Source organism: Equus przewalskii, chromosome 13 (genome assembly GCF_037783145.1).
Source record: "Equus przewalskii isolate Varuska chromosome 13, EquPr2, whole genome shotgun sequence".
Lineage (NCBI taxonomy): Eukaryota > Metazoa > Chordata > Mammalia > Perissodactyla > Equidae > Equus > Equus przewalskii.
The window spans coordinates 48499218-48513211 of NC_091843.1; positions in this window are offsets into that span (position 1 = coordinate 48499218).

Here is a 13994-nt window from a genome sequence, read left to right on the forward strand (position 1 = left end):
CTAGTGTCCTCCAGCCGTCTATGGGTGGGACCACTGTCTACAAAGTGACCACATGCCAGAGCTTATAGACTGGGGTCCCACCTTTGTCCAGGGAATGTGGCCCAGCCAACTGTTTTGGGATGTTTGTGACAACTGTGAAAATTATGGCCACTTTTTCCATAAGAAATTGTACATGTGGCCAACACTCAGAGCACTATATCTCTTAAACAGGTTTAGTAGTTCAGTGTTAAATTATTTTCTAATTTTGTAAAATTGGTAGTCTATCTTATATGTAAACTCTATTAACTTGAATTTTATGTCAGAACACTACCTATCATGGGTGTCAGTGGATACTTAATAATTGCTAACTTTATTAAGCACTTACCATTGCAAATATATCTCCTTTAAATTTAACAAGTACTCTATGAGTAAGATACTTTTATCCCCATTTCACGGGTAAAGAAACTAAGGCTCAGGGAGGTTTATCAACTTGCCTAAAGTCACATGATTAAGTCTTTCAACCAGAATGTGAACCTAAGTTGGTGAGGTCTCAAAGCCAAGCTCAAGCATGGACAATGTAGAGTCTGGGCTGTTAAACCATCATTTGTCCCTAAGTAGGAAACATATCAGGGTTTTATGTAAGTTTTAACTTCTTCACATTTCAGAATGAGTTTGGATGTTTTGCAAGTGAAATCAAGAGTAGCGAGGCTGAAGGAGCCCATCCTGAACTTGAGCATTGTCAATATTCCTGCTCATTGCACTGTGAAAGTTTTTCCCCTACCCTTCATATTTCTATTCTCAAATATTAGGAAATGACCCAGAACGCCTCATCACTGAAAAAGAATGTGCACCGTGCTGTGACAGAGCTTCCTGCTACGGGGCTTTCAAGAGAGAGTTAACTCAGTGGTGAAGCAAACTTGCCCTTGTGTAAATAGCTTTTCTGAGGACAGCATGCTGCGCAAGTGTTACTGTTGCCTTTATAAATACATACAAAACCATTGGGATAATGAACCTAAATTTGCTAAACTTAAAGTTTTTTTGCAGAAGAAAAAATAAAACATGATCCGATTTCTTGTATTTTTTTCTCGTTAGAAGCTGAACTGGGTTCACAATTGCCTTTCTAATTCAATTATAATTTCAAAAGTCTCTATAGTTTCTTCTGCGATGCCGTATTTCTTTTATCTGGAATTTCGAGTTTCCCTCTTCTTTTCCTGGGTTTGCAAAGCAGCAAAATCAGCCAGTTTACATTTAAGATGTTTTGATTCTCTTCTCAGACTCTTGCCAGTGTACTTAGCACAGAATGATTAAAAGCTGTGTGTTCTGTTAGAACTGTTATAATGTTTAAACAAGGAAGTCTGTGTTTGTTTAAGAGAATGGGGAAATGGTTATCTTGACAGATTAGACTGAAAAAACAGGACAGCCACAGTCTAGCACAGATGTCCACATTTGCCACTTGGCTGGCTTTTTGAGGTATTCTAAACAAAACTGGCTTGTGTGCTAGTGGCTGTGCTCTGCTTGACACCTGACTGAGGAATGCGATTAAGAGCCGCTGCCAGGGCCTGTGTGTCTCTGTGGGCAAATGTTCCCAGGTTTGAAATTTCTCAGAGTCTGTTTAACTGTGTCATAATTAAACTAATGGAACACAAGAGGAATTTCTCTAACTGGCTTAAAGACCCCGTTCAAACGCGATTTCATCTCACATCGCACGCCGTTCCTGTGGCTTCACTGCGAAGTCGAAATGAAGCTGAGCAGAAGCTGCGGGGACTACCGCATTAATCAGTCTCTTACAAATGTGAGCTTCACAACTGGATGAAACGTCAGGGGCAGCTGTGGTTAAGTGGAACTAGCTGTGGATGAAAATTCAGGAAACCTGATGCAAGCCCTAACGCTCTCACTGGCTAGCTGTTTGATCTTGTTCAAGTCATCATTTAACCCTTCCAGGGGAGTGCAGCTGTTGATGAGACTGAGCACAGTGGCAGCTCCTGTCTTTTGAGCCCATCCTCTGTGCCAGGCACTGCTACAGGCTTGACCCACAGTGCCTCATCTTGTCCTCAAAAGAGCCCTATAAGGTGGGTACCATTAGCTGTGCTATTTCCTACCGAAGCTCAGAAAAGCTAAGAACTTGGCTCAAGGTCATATAGCTAGTATGTGAACACTAGCTGGGAAGTTTGAACCCAGGCCTGACTACTAAACTTTATTGGATCTCTGCTTTCTCAGGCAACAGGGTCTTCAAGGCAACTTTCAGCTATGAAATCAACAATTGTGAAATCCGAACATATCAATATTGTTTTAAATGTGTCTACAAATATATTAAAAAGACAAAGATCTTACCCTTGGTTGGTTATAATCTTGGGTATGCATAGATGTCTGTGTCTGTTACCTGGTTGCATGGTTTGCCATAAATATTAATATAAATTTATTTTATCATAAACTTTATGAAACTATAGAATAGCCTCATTTAAGTGGTATTTACTAAGTTAGATCTTGGGAGCTTAAAACTCTGGCAAGTGTGATTTGGGCTTTTTACTGAGGAGGAACTTCAAAATGTAGTGCATAACTTAGGACTTTGGGATATACTTGTTATGGCATATAGGCAACTGCCAACTTAACTCTATTTATTACTATTAATATGTACTTTATTTTGTAATATGGGTGATATTTGAGTGCAATCAATCTGAATTTAGAATTTATTGTACAAAAAAAAAAAACTGAACAAATGGGACTACATCAAACTAAAAAGCTTTCTGCACAGCAAAAGAAACCATCAACAAGACGAAAAGACAACTTAACAGTTGGGAGAAGATATTTGCAAACCATATATCAGATAAGGGGTTAATATCCAAAATATACAAAGAACTCATACAGCTCAACAACAAAAAACCAACAATCCAATTAGAAAATGGGCAAAAGATCTGAACAGAGATTTCTCCAAAGAAGATATATGGAGGGCCAACAGGCACATGAAAAGATGCTCAACATCATTAACTATCAGGGAACTGCAAATCAAAACTACAATGAGATATCACCTCACTTGGTCAGAATGCCTGTAATTAACAAGACAGGAAACAACAAATGTTGGAGAGGATGGGGAGAGATGGGAACCCTTGTACACTGCTGGTGGGAGTGCGAACTGGTGCAGCCACTATGGAAAGCAGTATGGAGATTCCTCAGAAAATTAAGAATAGAGCTGCCATATGATCCAGCTATCCCACCGCTGGATATTTATCCAAAGAACTTGAAAACACAAAGGCGTAAAGATACATGCACCCCTATGTTCATTGCAGCATTGTACACAATAGCCAAGACTTGGAAGCAACCTAGGTGCCCATCAAGGGACAAATGGATAAAGAAGATGTGGTATTTATACACAATGGACTACTACTCAGCCATAAGAAAGGATGAAATCCGGCCATTTGTGACAACATGGATGGTCCTTGAGGGTATTATGCTGAGTGAAATAAGTCAGAGGGAGAAAGTCAAATACCATATGATCTCACTCATAAGTAGAAGATAAAACAACGACAAACAAACACATAGCAATGGAGATTGGATTGGTGGTTTCCACAGGGGAAGTGGGGGGATGGGGGGGGCAAAGGGATGTTTAGGCTCACATGTGAGGAGATGGACTAGAATTAGTTTTTGGCTGGTGAACATGATGTAATCTACACAGAATTCAAAATATACTACCATGTACATCCGAAAGCTATATAATGTTATAATCCAATGTTACTGCAATTAAAAAAATTTAAAAAATAAAAATAAAAATAAGAATTTATTGTAATGCAGTTTTATCGGTAACAAAAAAAGGTTTCCATTCCCTTATTTTAAATAAATAAGATTTTAATTTATTCTCAATATATTCACATGTGGTATGTGAATATATTTTCCAAAAGTCATGGGTGCACAATTTTTATTGAAAATATAAAATACAAAATGTCAAAGTAGCTGGTGACAGTCCACTTCTGCCCTGGCTGTTTTGTCAATGTCAGTGGGGTTACCCAGGTCTTTGGGAGACCAGACAGGATTATGACCATGGATTCTACTGGCCTTATTCTTAGAGACTACTTAGAATCTTCCACTAATGCAAAGTCTAAGAGATTGGTTTAAAGAATTTAGTCTGTAACAATTCTGATACATCTGTACATGTTTATTAGATAATAAAAAAATGTATTAATAATCAATTTCTAGTGCAATTGTTTAAATGATTTATGGTATTGTGTCTTAGCTCTTATAATCTTGACCTGAAGACAACCAGCCTGGATGGCTTCATTACTAGCCTTCTTGCCATAATCCTCTTCATTTTACTTCTGGGCCTAACCCTGCTCCCTTATGGATGTCATTCCTAACATTTGGACCAAACTTGCACTTTACATCTGTTATTTTTTTCTCCTGTTTAGATTAAATCTCTTGGAATTCTAACCTCAACCACCAACCTCTTCTGGATCCTTATGGAATGATATCAAGATTTACCAAACGCACTATTTTGTTTACCACAAAAATAAGAGCCTGCTTCTCCCCAAATAGGAATCTGTTGTTTTATCTTATCTCTTTTAGAATGTAAGAATTGAAAGATCAGGGTTGCTTGCTTATCCCTATGCTGATGGAGTGCCTGGCAATTGATATTAATATATAACAAGGGAATTTCAGTGTAATCATTTCTTAGATACATTCCTGTCAATCTTCCATGTAATTTCCCTGGTCTGATTTCTCCAGGAATTCCTGAGACCAGAAATTTAGATTAGTTTCTGCTAACGTTTAAGAGCACCAAATTGTGGCAGTCATCTCCATTCTATACAGAGCTCAAAGATAAATAGAAATAATGAGCTTGGATATGTTGAGTCACGTTTAGGAAAAGTGAGGTCCAAGTCTTTGGATGCTGTCGGGTCTAGAACGAGTCATATGGCCTGCCCCTTTCACGCCTGTGTATCTTTACTTGGGAGAAGTCAGGGTAATGATCTGAGGCAAGCTGCAGAAGGGCAGTCTGTGAGCAAGGCTGTGGGAGGCTTGCCTTGACACTGGAGGTAACTTATAGGGAACTTGTGTGTTTATGAAGCTCAGGTGTTTTTTTCAGGCTCACTGTCCAGACCATCTCCTTCTTCCTGCTCCCCACCTCCTCTCCTGGACTAGAGCTAACTTGCTCACCTTTGATCCATTGATCGTGTTCAAAGCTCTAGGCCAAAGGTGATTGATCCCCCGGATTTAGAGATAAAGAATTTTAACAAGAGAGTATTTTAGAGCAGTGTTTTCCACTCTTGAGTCATTTTGGACCCCACTCTTTCCAAAATTTGCTAAATCTTAAAAAAAGGAGTTGATTTGCTTTTTTACTTAAATGAATGTATTATACAAGGAAACAGGATATCACATGCCATAAAAAGGAGACACAACACAAAAACTGTGAAGACAAAACAATGGTTTTTAGACTCTCATGGCTAAAAAGGATCTGAGCTTGAGGACTGTTCTCTTTTTCTCAAAAAGGAAGTGTTAATTTTAGAGAGGTGGGCTGGGTATTCTGGTGCCAAACTAAAAATTTCTCCTTGATTTACTTGGAAGGATTGAGAGAGAATTGAAAATATTGCAACTTTCTCACCATATGAGTTAACGTTATTTAATACTGTCTTTGTGAACTATTTCATCTCATACACCTTCCATAGGATGAGTCTCACACGTGGAGAAACATTTTTTTTTAGCCATTATCTGGCCTAGATAGTAGCTGGTGGTGGATTCAAAGGGTCAACATGGGTTTATTGCATGTCTATCCTGTGAGTCATTTGTGCAAGGTGCTATGGGGAATAGAAATAATAACAGAATAATCTGAATTTGGGTTAGAAGACACATAATATATATATGTGTGTGTGTGTTCATGTGTGCATATTTGTATTTAATAAATTGAAATTTGAGACTAGGACTAAATTGACATATGAACAAGTGTGATGTGTGACACAGTTGGTGAGCATCAAGGGATTCAGAGAAAAGGAAACATCATCCTGAGATGTGGTTGCCTTGGAAAAGCTTCGTGAGAATTTGTCTGGTGCTTGAAGAACATGTGTGTTTTGGATTGACAGGCGAGTGAAAGGAGGTTGTATCCAGAGAGCCAGAGTGAAGGCCCAATCTTTATCGCGTGGTCAAGCGTTAGACCCATTGAGCCGTGTCAGATTCAGAGACGGGAGATCGCACAGGATGGATTAGGAGATATCAGATGTCAAAGCTGGATTGGGATCTGATGCTATTGGCAGAAGGGAGACATTTCTGGCACTTGAGCTGCTGTCAGTCTAAGGGTGTGAGGAGGATGTAGCTGGCAGTCGGTTTAGGAAACAGGTGGCCCTCAAGAGCGTATGGTAGTAATAGAGAGGGGAAGAGACCTAAGTGACTATTAGAGAGATACAAAGATTAGTCCACGGTGTGCCAAAATGTAATCATGGGGACTTGGGGAGGCACAAAGGAGAGAGTGAAGTGAAACAAGCTTCTCCTTTTAAGGCCTAGGGCAGAGGGGGCTGAAAGTGAGAGGGTGTGGGGGACAGATTTTTGTCTTCTTGTTTAAGTGTAGTTTTTTTTTTAAAGATTGGTACCTGAACTAACATCTATTGCCAATCTTTTATTTTTTCTTCTTCTCCCCAAAGCCCCCCGGTACATAGTTGTATATTCTAGTTGTAGGTCCTTCTAGCTGTGGCCTCATTGTGGCCTGATGAGTGGTGCCATGTCTTCGCCCAGGATCTGAACTGGGGAAACCCTGGGCCACCAAAGCAGAGCGCACAAACTTAACCATTCGACCACAGGGCCAACCCCACTAAGTGTGGTTCTGAAGGGTTATGTTCAATTTTTGCTGAAGGCAGCTAAAACTACTTTTGGCCTTCACATGAAAAGCCAAACCAGAAATGGAAGTGTCCATTCGGTATAAGGGTGAACACAAGAGAAAGGAATCTCTCAATCACTATAAGGAGAGGAAGGGGAGGAGGAAGGAGAGGTAGCCACACTGATCAGAGCCCCATTCTGTGTCTTGCACTGTGTGGGAGATCCACACACATTCGGCATTTACTTCTCATTGCAACCCTGAGGAAAAGGTGGTACAGAGCCCATTTTACAGACAAGGAATCCAAGATTCCGAGGTCTTAGGGATGCTTCTAATTAGGATGAAGGAGAACAGAGGACAGAAGAAGAGTCCAGAAAGAGAGAGGAGGAGAATCAGGAGAGGGAAGCTTCAGGGAAGGCATTCAGGAGACTGTTTCAAGGAGGCACTTTTCTACGTGTCTTGCCATTTATTTATTTTTTTTATACATAGTTTTATTTTTTCTGCTGCAAACCCTTTAGTGCATTAGGTACTGTATTGATTAAACCGATGAGGGAGTGTCAAGTTAATTGGACTTGATGATCTTTGACAGTAAAATGATACTAGATTTCGCGACATGGCTGGTGTTTTTGCCTCCCCCACTGCCCCCAATAAGAAACGAAAAAATGTTGCATTTCTTTTGGAACTGTGAAGTGCTCTGAATGAAAACTCATGTGTGTGAGGGAGTGCCAAGTAGCTCACAAGAGTGGCCCATTGTCTGGTTTCAACTCATTTTGGGGAAGTTGTAGCCCAAGCCTGATCACATGTTAGCCGCCTGAATGGAACATAGCCACCCAAATCGGAAATCAGAAAAGGTGGCCTTTCTAAACAGCAGTTCTTAGACACACATTCAGAAATGCCAGCATCCTAGTGGGAAGGACTTCAGTCACGGAATCTGGCAGTTTTCACCCATTTTAATGAGAGCGCTCCTCTCAGTCTCCAGGAAGCAGGATACACACACAGATATTTCAGGGGCCTTGGAGATACGGCTGCTTTGGGCTCTGCAGGACACTCAGGACTTAAAGCAAATGAAGATATGGAGCTCTTGTACCAACTCTGGGAATGTGGGCAGTGACAGCTCCTGGTGCAGCTTGTCCCTCACCCTGCCCTAAGGGAAGTCGAAAGGTCACTAGGATAATCGAGCAGCTGGGCTTCCTGTTTGTGTCCAGATCAGCTTTACTCCATAGGGTTTAGCGCCCCTAGACTTCAATATTATACTGAGAGTTTAAAACTTACCTTAATCTGTCCTTTGGGACAGGTGTGTGAGAATGTGTGTGTTCTAGCAAGATCTGCCATGGGTCACGGCTGTGGCTCTGAGTGGAATGGTGGTTCCATGCACAATAAGAAGCAATTCTTTGCTTTGTTTTCCCTCATTCTTCCCTGATTTTCTCTCTGCTGTCCATGTGGTCTTCTGATGCACCATCTCAGCACCATTTCTCCTTCCCAAGCAACTACCCAGCAGAATATTGTATCTTAGCAAACGTTTCTTATCCAGAATACTTTGGGTTATTCCTCAGGGGACCCCATTCAGCAGAATCATTTCCCTTTTCAGAGTTGGGGAATCATAACCTTAAAAGTTCATTCAGGGGCTGGCCCGGTGGCGTAGTGGTTAAGTTTGCACACTCCGCTTTGGCAGGCCAGGGATTCCAGGTTCAGATCCTGGGTGCGGACCTACGCACCGCTGATCAAGCCATGCTGTGGCAGGCTTCCCACATACAAAGTAGAGGAAGATGGGCATGGATGTTAGCTCAGGGCCAATCTTCCTCAGCAAAAAGAGGAAGATTGGCAGCGGATGTTAGCTCAAAGCTAATCTTCCTCAAAAAAAAAAAGTTAATTCATTTATTCAACAAATGTTTACTGAGTGCTTTCACGTGCCAGGCTCTGTACCAGAGAGGCACTTGAATAGATAACACATGTTTGGCGCTGTTAAGAATTCGAATCTGGTAGGAGGAGACAGGCAAGTAAATTGATGGTTACTTTACACTATGATCAGAACTATGACAGATCTACTCCTAGGAGCTACGGGAACAAGGAGAAGAGGCATCTAGATCAGATGTCTGGAGTTCTCACAGCTCCCTTACTTGTCTTCTCATCACAATGGCCACCCTGTGAAGTGATTACCTCACTGTAAGGGCAGAGCACAGGGGGGCCGGCCCCGTGGCCCAGTGGTTAAGTTCATGCGTTCCACTTTGGCGACCCAGGGATTTGCCGGTTTGGATCCTGGGCGCAAGCATGGCACTGCTCATCAAGCCATGCTGAGGCAGCATCCCACATGCCACAACTAGAAGGACCCACACTAACAATATACAACTATGTACTAGGGGGCTTTGGGGAGAAAAAGGAAAAATAAAATCTTTTTTAAAAAAAAAAAGAGCAGCGCATGAGAGCAGTGATGAAACGTTGCTGGCACACACTAGAACGACTGTTGCAGTTGTTACAACACTGAAATACTCCTGTTCCACTTGGTGAGTGACCACAGAGTGTCCCTTCTGCCCCAGATGTGCTAGCATTTTCCCACAGATCCAGCAACTAAAGGCAGAGGAGGGGCCTCCAGTCACGCTCCAGCGCTTTGGCCCGGGTCCATTCTGTTCAGCTGTTACCTGGGCCGTCAAGACTGCTAAATGTTTTGAATAGTCTCTCTGTGTATTGACTTGTAGGGCATTGTATCCACTCACCTGGCTCAGAGACTGTCATATAGCTAGCGCTCAATAAATATTCACTGAATGTTTATTAAGTTCATTACTAGAGGTTCAGGTGAGAGAGGTTAATAGAGCAGGTTTCTTGGAGGGAGTAAGGCTTCAGTCAAGTTTTAGAAATCTTAACTTTGATTTTTTTGCTTATCTTGGAAGTAATAAATGCTCATCATTGAATTTTATGAAAATTGAAAAAAGTATAAAGAAGAAAATAATCAGCAATAATCCTACCATCCAGAGATGACCACAAGTGACATTTTGAAGTATTTTCTTCAGGAATTTTCTATACATGTATTTTCTCCTCTGTGTGTGTGTGCATGCACGTGTGCATAACTGGGCAAAGATTTTAACATGTTAACATGTGAGCTTTCTGTCCTTCTTCAAGTGTCCGAAGAAGACTCCATGTTTGGCCCCCGGTCCTTCAATGTGCTAATTGATTTAGTGCCAGAAGAAGAGAATGGGGGAGCCATGGATGGCTGTGTGGATTTACATGAGACAAGGCACTCGAAATTGCCTTCTGAGCAATCTGAAGCCCAGACTCTGAGGGGTCTGAGAACGAGAAGAGGGAGGAGGGTAAAAGTGAGAAGAAAGCCTGGAAACAACATAGCATTGGCCAAAAATGAGGCCAAAAATGAGGAAGAAGGGAGATGTGGGGAAATAGCTCTCTTGCCAACACTAGGAGATAGGTGGATGAAAAAAAAAGTGAGGATGTTTTCTTATATCTCATGGAATATAAGCCTCCCTTTGTCTCCTCTTCAAGATACTTTCAATAAAGACATACATTTCAAGGCCTCTATGGGAGTGGATTTGTGGTTTTGGATGGAATTCTGTGCTGGGATGAGCTTTAAATCGTGAATAAAAAGCACTGGTTTGTTCAGCCTGTGTGTGTGTGCATGAGTGTGTGCGTGTGTGTGTGGGGGGCCTGTAAGAGGGATGTGGTGGTGATAATAGTTTAAAATGGTTTCAAGTGGTTTCTTTTGTTTTCCTAAGCACTTGACCTTGGCCTACTCTGCCTGAGTCATCCATCTATCCATCTGCTGTGAAGGCAGACAGAAAAAAGTGAGGTAATATTCAACTTTTGATATTCAAAAATAGGATTTTGTTGCAAGTCAATAGTCTTGAAAACCAGGCTATTGCTTTGAGAAGTTTCCAAGTTCCTTTGTCCCTTTACTTTAGGATATCAAAGTGCACAGTTAATGAGCTACATCATAAAGAGTTTCTTAATGGAGGGCCAGACAAGCAGAATATGACTCCCTTGCAGCCCCAGGGCGTGTAGGGGCAAGAAGAAGGAAAGAGAAGTAGGAGAGAGCAGTTGTCAGAAGTGTGCACTGAGGGGAGTTCGAAAAGTGAGGTTAACAGCAGCAGGGTTCTTTCCTACCTCTCCTTTCTGACGTCTGTTTCGGGGTGTGGGAGGAGGTTGCCGGGCTGACTACTTCAGATCAATTGGAAACGAAGCCACAGCAAAATAAACATGGTGGTACATCATGCTCAGGTGGGGAGAGGTCCTACAGTTTCCTCTCTTTGGAGCTGTCCTTGGTTCCTATAGGGCAAAGCAGGACCTGGAAGTAGCTTAGCTTGGTTGCGGAGATTGTTAAATGCGGTTACCACTGGGGTGGAAAGGCACCTTTGTCACAAAAGATGTAGAGCTGACAGCTCAAGCTGGGGCTTATTGGGAATCATAAGACCTGGGAGGCGTCCAAGCTGAGAGAGATTAGGTCACCAGCTCCACCAGCTACGGATAAAAGCTATGAACGGCATTGAGGCTAGTAGCATCAGGTGGTGAGGTCATTGCTTCGGAGGCATGGAAGGCCAAGGAACTGGAAGAATCTGACTCTTTTATCCTGAGGTCAGTGAGCCTCACCCTTCTCCTCATATCCTTATGACAAGTTCCACTTTCTGCAGAGGAACCAAGGGAGTGGGAGGTGATCTGAGAGATTAGCATTTTCTCTAATACTGCTTAAAGAAGGAGTTTGATTGATACGATCAGATGAAATGTTAAATCTAACAGGACATTTAGTCAATGTTTTCTCAGCCAATGACATCTGGGTACTAGAGAGGCTGAACAGCATCCATAGACAAAAGAAAGAAATTGTATTTTTTCTGCACATATCTGAGTTGTATTATTTAAAATTACTTACCCACACACTCAGTTAAGGTCAGCATATGGGGTATAGAGTTGTTCTCCTCAAAGTTCTTTTGTTGGCAAAGATCAGGAAGACCCTGAGGCTAATGCAGGCACAGGGTAGGGATAATTTAAGGATCCCCAAAAGCAATCTCATGGATATCCACAGAGAAGGTGGAAAGAAGAGACAGGCCTCAGGTGAAGTAGAATGAGAAATTCAGGATCCTACGTTATACTCGCCACCTGTCAGAGATCACATGATCTCTCTCATTTCTGCTTCACTTTGCTTATCAAGCTTGTTCTTGGTACAACATAGCAGCCATTCCTGAATCTACATCAGAACCATCCGTTTAGAAGTCCTCCATCAACTGACAACTTCCTTCTGAACATCTTAGCTAAGATTCCAATGAGAAACCATTTACACGGATTAACTAGAAATGGATCATGGATCTAAAGGTAAAATATAAAACATTTAGAAGAAACTATAGGAGAAAGTCTTTGTGACCTTAGGTTAGGCAAACACTTCTTAGGGATGACAGCAAAAGTAAAATCCATAAGAGAAAATAAATTGATAAATTGGGACTTCATCAATATTAAAAATGTTTGTTCTGCAAAAGACACTGTTAAGAGAATGACGAGATAAGCCAAACACGGGGAGAAAATATCTGCAAAACATACACCTGCAAGACCTGTATCCAGAGTACATAAAAAAATTATCAAAACTCAATTATAAAAACCCAAAGAAATGAATTAAAATACAGGCAAAATTTTTGAAGACGCTTTAGCAAACAATATATATTGATGACAAATAAACACATGAAAAGATGCTCAGCATTATTAGTTATTAGGAAAAGGTAAATCAAAACCACAATGAGATACCATTACACTTATTAGAATGGTTAAAAAAAACTGGCAAAGATGTAGAACAATGGGGAACTCTCATACATTGCTGGTGTGGATGCAAAAGGGCGCAGTTACTTTGGAAAACAGTTTGTCAGTTTCTTATAAAGTTAAATATACACTTCCCATATGATGCAGAAATTTCATTTCTACATATTTACCCAAGTGAAATGAAAAAAACCTTTAGAAAAAGGTTCATAGCAACTTTATTCATAATTTCCCCAAACTGCATATAATTCAAACATCCCTCAACTGAGAATGCATAAACAAATTCTGGTACATCGATACAATGGAATACCGCTTAGTAATAAAAAGGAATGACCAATTGATATATGCAACAAGATGACTGAATCTCAAATGCATTATGCTAAGTAAAATAAGCCAGATTCAAAAGGTGACATACTGTATGATTCCATTTACATAGCATTCTCAGAAAGGCAAAACTATAAGATAGAGAAGAGATCTGTGGTTGCCAGGACTTAGGGGTGAGGACATTGTTTGACTACAAAGGGGTATCATAAGGGAATTTTTCTGGGTGGTGGGGATGATGAAAATGTTCTGTATCCTGATTGCGGTGGTAGTGACATGGCTCTACACATTGGTCAAAATGTATACAACTGTACACTAAAAAGAATGATTTTACTCCAGTAAATTTAAAAATAATTTGTTTTTAAGTAAGTAGAAAAAAAATCCCAGTGAGAGAGAAAAGATAATTGGCACTCCTTAGGTCAGATTCCAGCCTTGGGCCAATCATTGGTGGTCCCTCGACAGCAGAGCTCTGAGCTGTTTCTCGGGTTTTGATGGGGCAGTAACAACGGAGTGGAAAATTGGACTGGTTTGCAAATGAACAGGCTTGTCTGGAAATGGTTTTGCATTGTGATATTATTGATTAGCATTATTTAATGAGCGTTTTCCCAAGTCATTAAAATTGTTTTGCAGGCATCCATTGAAAATGTTACTACTGACCCATCTTACCTATGGCTGTATCTGCTGAGTTTCAAAGAAGAATTTGAAAATAACTAGATGAAGAAGGTAAAGAAAAGAGACAAAGAACAGGAAAAGGTATAAATGCCATCTGGTCTCAAAGTGTCAGAACCAGCATCCACTCAGTCAAGAACTTCTCATGGAGAACTCATTTCGAAGATAACATTGGGCTAAACAGTTGTGTGACATTAAAATATACATAAAGATTCAAACTTCAAGTTGCTGAGGAACTCTCTGGCTAGGGAGTAAAACTAACACAAAAGAAAGATAGAAGTATTCTTATTTTCTGCTTAATATATGTTTCTTACAGTCCCCTTCTAAAGTTATATTACATTGTTTAAAAATAGCCCTATTGAACGAAGAAAGCTTTGAAGTATCAAGATCTATGATCTTCTTTGAAGTGTGCAAACTAGCCTCAGGTGATCTGCACCTTGTTGGTACAAGGCAGAGACGTTACATTTTACTATTATTTATAGTTTTGAAATAACTTCCT